Raw genomic sequence first — 6,397 nt, 5'->3', positions numbered from 1 at the left:
AGGCATTCCCACCGCGTAGCCACCTGGACCCAACCTATGGAACTGCATCTTTTTTGCGGCATTGGCCTTGTTTTTTATCGACCGTTCCTTAGATATTTCTGAATCCTTGAATTTCACGAAATCGTCCTAGTGTTCTCTTTGCTTCTCCAGTGTTCCCGTGAATTCTGGAGTCTTCCTTTTTGCAACGAGGTAGTTGGCCCATACAGTTTTCTTGTGCGTGTTGAATGCAATTGCCATCTTCTTAAGAGCAGCGCCCTTCACTTTGTCCACATCTGCTTTAGTGAAATAATTTGGTAGGGTGAAATTTTCCATTAGAGAATCCCAAAGGTCTTGTTTGGCTCTGTCGTCGACCCAAGTAACACCTGGACGTTTAGTATTTGGCTCTTTCCATTATTGAATGGAGATCGAGAGTTTGTCCTTCACAAGAACTCCGCACTGACGAGTCCACTTGTTTGCAATGTTCTTAGGCGTCAAGGGTTTGCCACTAGGTTTGACGGATTCGATGTTGTACTTTACACTGTCCTTCAACAATCTGATCGGGCCTCGCTTTGTCCTGCTGTCTGTAGAAGCAGATTTGCTCGATCCGGAGGGCTGAAAGAAGAAGATCGATTCGTTCATATATCTTCAAATAAAAAAAAAACATGTGATGATCACCAGATGCCTGCTTATATAAATATACCTCGCCGGTAGTCTTTGTTATTTGAAGATCAGCATTCTCTGTGTCATCATAAACATTGTTTGTGTCATCATAATTAGGATCATAGTTCATGACTTCATCGGCTCGGTCGTCGAGATCGAATATCTTTTCATCACCCTCTCCGGCATTGTTCAGATATTGGGAGCTGTTATCTGCTTCATTCAGATCATCTAGCCTGCCAGGGCTGCATATGATGTCGAACAATTCTTCTTCTCTGTCTCTGCCGGTATTGTCCGCCATAGCTTTTACTTAACTAATAGAGAAGAAATATAGAACAATTTAGTATTCAAATCACAATGCATGGATGCAATCAATAAGGAAAAACTGAATCATATAGTACATAATATATATGCATCATCTCGATTAATATATAATCTCGAATATACATCATCATCTCGAATAATCTATATAATCTCGAATACGTCGTCTCGAATATTACATATAGAATACATCACTGGCTAGGTACCTAATAAAGAAGAATCTAGGGCACCACTCGCGGTTCCTGGGGCGCGGGCGATGGACACCCAAAGAGAAGGAACCATCACAGGATCATATCTCCGGTCATCTGCCCAAAGAACCTGCCAAGTAGTGGAGAACCTGATGTTGTCCATAGCAGCCATGTAGCGATGGACGTGCTCGTCTTCCTCCCTGACACAGCGACGCACCACCTCTGTCGTGGCCGGCTGCCTCTGCACCGAATGTGGCCCACACGAACGCCATCAAAGAAGATCAGGGTCGACGATGGGACCCGAGGTCGTGTTCCTCACCAAGCGGCGCGCCCCTCCAGGTAGCACCTCCCAGTGCCAGCACGGCGGAGCCCAGTCCCGGACATGGGCCCTCTGAAGCATGACGTTGTCACGAAGGGGTCGACGGTGAGGATGCGGGCCGGGCATATCGTCGAGAACAAATACTATATGCCCGCAAAAAGTAACATTAATCTAACATTCTATATGCAAATTCTAACAATTTGACATAAATCTAATTCATCTAACTAAAACTAATTCTAAAATTTCTAACATTTCTGATTACATAACTAACATGTCTAATATTTATATAACTAAAAAACAGAAAAATTGCTAATATTTTTATAAATATTTCTATAACTAAAAAACAGAAAAAAAAATTATAACATTTCTAATATTTCTATAACTAAAAAACAGGAAAAATTTATAACATTTCTATATAACTAACATTTCTAAAAATATTTCTATAACTACAAAACAGAATAATTTCTAACATTTCTATAACTAAAAAACAGAAGAAAAAAAATCTATAACTAAGATTCTATATTGTGTGTGTGTGTGTGTAGTGTGTACATGTGTGTTTGTGTGAACATGGTAGCCGGGGCGAGCTCACCGGCGAGGCGACGATGGGGCGGTTACGACGGGGCGACGGGACGGGGCGGCGACGACGGGACGGGCCGGCGACGACGGGATGGGGCGCGGCGACGGGGTGGCCGGGGCGCGGCGACAGGGACGATGGGGACGGGGACGGCCAGGGCGGCGACGTCGACGGGGGCTGCGACAAGGGGCGGGGATGGTCGGGGTCGGCGACGAGGGGCGAGGGCAGCGATGTCGACGGGGCTGGCGTCGATCGGGGTAGGGCAGCGCGACGGAGGGAAGAAACAAAGAGGGAAAGTGAATTTTTTCAACAGTTGTATATATAGGATGGACCTTTAGTACCGGTTGGTGCCACCAACCGGTACTAAAGGTCTGTTTTGGCCAGGCCAAGCGGCGGGAAGCGCCCCCCTTTAGTACCGGGTGGTGGCTCCAACCGGTACTAAAGACCACCTCTTTAGTACCGGTTGGTGCCACGACCCGGTACTAAAGGGGTGCGCTGGCGTAGTGCGGTGCGGCAAGTTTAGTCCCACCTCGCTAATCGAAGGGCTACCGCACTGGTTTATAAGCCCATTGCGGTAGCTATCTCGAGCTCCTCTCCTAAGCAGGCCTACTGGGCCTACCTATTCAGTGCTGTCCTGTGGGCCTACTAGGCCTTTGTGGGCCTGCATCCTGGCCCAACCGAAGGTTGTGTTTCTAGTCGTATGCAGGCCGCTTTAGCCCAGTAGGCGGGCTTTTTTATTTTTGGAATTTTTTTGCTTTATTTATTTTTGAGTTGTTTTTTTCTGTATTTAGAGTTTCTTTCTGAATATTTTTGCTTTACGCACAAAAAATTACGAACTTTCTGTTAGTGCCGGTAGTTTTCAAATTTGAATAGTTTAAATTTTGAATTATTTGAAATTTGTGTGAATCACTAGTTTGTGAATAACTTAACTTCGAAAAAAGATTTTTCAGTGATTCTTTTTCTTATGTTTAATATTATTGTGTTTTATCATTATATTCAATTTGGTAATGCTTAGGTTATTTAAAAAATTAAATGCCTTTGTAAAAGATGAGTTTTCGTCTGAAACCCTGATACTTCGAAAGAGATAGTAAATGCATGAAAGAATTTGTTTGCACATTAAATTTCTTCGCGTTTCAAATGCCAAAACACATAACTACCCTAACTATTACAGAGATTCCCTCCTGGGTGTGAAAACACAGAAGAAATTGATGATAGTGAAGCCGATCACATCCCGGATCTTTGGGTGTGAAAATTTTTCTTCGCATGTGTCCCTTTGCACAGTAGCCATGGAAAATCTTCATCATTTAACTGGATGCTCGGGTCAATATTCACTGCGAATGGAGCAATTTCATCAAACTTTTCATAATCTTCTGACATGTCTGTCTTGTCATCCACTCCTACGATGTTTCTTTTCCCTGAAAGAACTATGTGGCGCTTTGGCTCGTGGTATGATCCATTCGCTTCCTTATCTTTTCTTTTTCTCGGCCCGGTAGACATGTCTTTCACATAAAAAACCTGCGCCACATCATTGGCTAGGACCAATGGTTCTTATGCATACGCAAGATTGTTGAGATCCACTGTTGCCATTCCGTACTGCGGGTTTTCCGTTACCCCACCTCGTGTCATATTGACCCATTTGCACCGAAACAAAGGGACCTTCAAACCACCTGCATAGTTAAGTTCCCATATGTCCTCTATGTAACCATAATATGTTTCCTTTGCCGTGTTGGTTGTTGCATCAAGGCGGACACCACTATTTTGGTTGGTGCTCTTCTTATCTTGGGCGATTGTGTAAAATGTATTCCCATTTATCTAGTACCCTTTGAAAGTCATCATATTCGAAGATGGTAACTGGGACAGCGAGTATAGGTCATCTTCAATATCTCCATTGTGCATGGCACGTTTCTGCAACCAACCGGTGAAAGTCCTCGTTCGTTCATGTGTAATCCAGTCGTCAGACTTCTCCGGGTGTTTGGAGTGTAGAAAATTCTTGTGTTCCTCCATATACGGAGCCACCAAGGCGGAATTCTGTAGAACTGCGTAGTGTGCTTCAGTGAGAGAATGCCCGTCCATACATATTATTTGATCCCCTCCTAGCATGCCTTTTCCATCCAGTCTGCCCTTATGCCGCGATTCAGGAACACCAATCGGCTTAAGGTCAGGAATAAAGTCAATACAAAACTCAATGACCTCCTCATTTTCATGGCCCTTCATGATGCTTCCTTCTGGCCTAGCACGGTTATGAACATATTTCTTCAAGACTCCCATGAACCTCTCAAAGGGGAACATATTGTGTAGAAATACATGACCCAAAACGTTAATCTCTTCGCAAAGGTGAACTAGGACATGCGTCATGATGTTGAAGAAGGATGGTGGGAACACCAACTCAAAACTGACAAGACATTGCACCAAATCATTCTATAACCTTGGTATGATTTTTGGATCGATTACCTTCTGAGAGATGGCATTGAGGAATGCACATAGCTTCACAATGGCTAATCAAACGTTTTCTGGTAGAAGCCCCCTCAATGCAACCGGAAGCAGTTGCATCATAATCATGCTGCAGTCATGAGACTTTAGGTTCTGGAACTTTTTCTCTGCCATATTTATTATTCCCATTATATTCGACGAGAAGCCAGACGGTACCTTCATGCTGAGCAGGCATTCAAAGAAGATTTCCTTCTCTTCTTTGGTAAGAGCGTAGCTGGCCTGACCCTGATGTATGATGTCTTTTCTGTGCATACGTTGCTGGTCCTCCCGTGCCTCTGGTGTATCTTTTGTCTTCCCATACACGCCCAAGAAACCAAGCAGGGTCACGCAAATATTCTTTGTCACGTGCATCACGTCGATTGCGGAGCGTACCTCTAGGTCTTTCCAATAGGGCAGGTCCAAAGATATAGATTTCTTCTTCCACATGGGCGCGCGTCCGTCAGCGTCCTTCGGAACAGGTTGTCTGCCAGGACCCTTTCCAAAGATTACCTTCAAATACTTGACCTTCAAATACTTGACCAGTACGGTGGCGAGGCTTCGTCCGGTGATCCGCCTCACCTTTGAAATGCTTGCCTTTCTTTCTTACGGGATGCCTGCTCGGAAGAAATTGACGATGTCCCAGGTACATATTCTTCCTACAACTCTCCAAATATATACTGTCAGTATCATCCAAACAATGCATGCATCCGCGATATCCCTTGTTTGTCAGTCCTGAAAGGTTACTGAGAGCAGGCCAATCATTGATGGTCACGAACAGCAACGACTTTAGGTCAAATTCTTCCTATCCGTGCTCATCCCACGCACGTACACATGTTTCATTCCACAGCTGTAATAGTTCTTGAACTAATGGCCTTAGGTACACATGAATTTCGTTGCCGGGTTGCTTGGGTCCTTGGATGAGCACTGGCATCATAATGAACTTCCGCTTCATGCTCAACCAAGGAGGAAGGTTATACAAACATAGAGTCACAGGCCACGTGCTATGGTTGCTGCTCTGGTCCCCAAAAGGAGTAATGCCATCTGCGCTTAGACCAAACCATACATTCCTTGGGTCACCTGCAAACTCCTCCCTGTACTTTCTCTCGATTTTTCTCCACTACGAACCGTTAGTGGGTACTCTCAACTTTCCGTCTTTCTTAGGTCTTCTCTGTGCCACCACATCGCCTTTGCATGCTCTTTGTTTTGGAACAAAAGTTTCAACCGTGGTATTATAGGAGCATACCACATCACCTTGGCAAGAATCTTCTTCCTGGGGCGCTCGCCCTCGACATCACCAGGGTCATCGCGACTGATCTTATAACGCAATGCACCACATACCGGGCAAGCATTCAAATCCTCGTACGCACCATGGTAGTGGATGCGGTCATTAGGGCATGCATGTATCTTCTGCACCTCTAACCCTAGAGGGCAGACAACTTTCTTTGCTTCATACATACTCTCGGGCAATTCGTTGTCCTTTGGAAGCATATTCTTTATCATTACCAGCAACTTTCCAAATCCCTTGTCAGATACACCACTCTCTGCCTTCCATTGCAGCAATTCCAGTGTGGTGCCCAACTTTTTTTTGTCAGCTTCGCAATTCAGGTACAACAATTTCTTGTGATCCTCTAACATGCGCTGCAACTTCTTCCTCTCCAAATCACTTGCGCAGTTTCTCTTTGCATCGGCAATGGCCCGACCTAGATCATCCGCGGGCTCATCTGATGCCTCTTCTTCAGATTGTTCCCTCATTTCCGGCTCAGCTTCTTCCTCCATTGTTGTATCATCGTATTCAGGGAACCCATGGCCAGGATAGATGTCGTCGTCCTCTTCTTCTTCATTGTCTTCCATGATAAACCCTCTTTCTCCGTGCTTGGTCCAAACATTATA

The sequence above is a fragment of the Triticum dicoccoides genome, chromosome 7B (assembly GCF_002162155.2).
Source record: "Triticum dicoccoides isolate Atlit2015 ecotype Zavitan chromosome 7B, WEW_v2.0, whole genome shotgun sequence".
In the NCBI taxonomy this organism is placed as follows: domain Eukaryota; kingdom Viridiplantae; phylum Streptophyta; class Magnoliopsida; order Poales; family Poaceae; genus Triticum; species Triticum dicoccoides.
The sequence above is the reverse complement of the archived record's forward strand: the minus strand, read 5'-3'. Positions refer to the sequence as shown.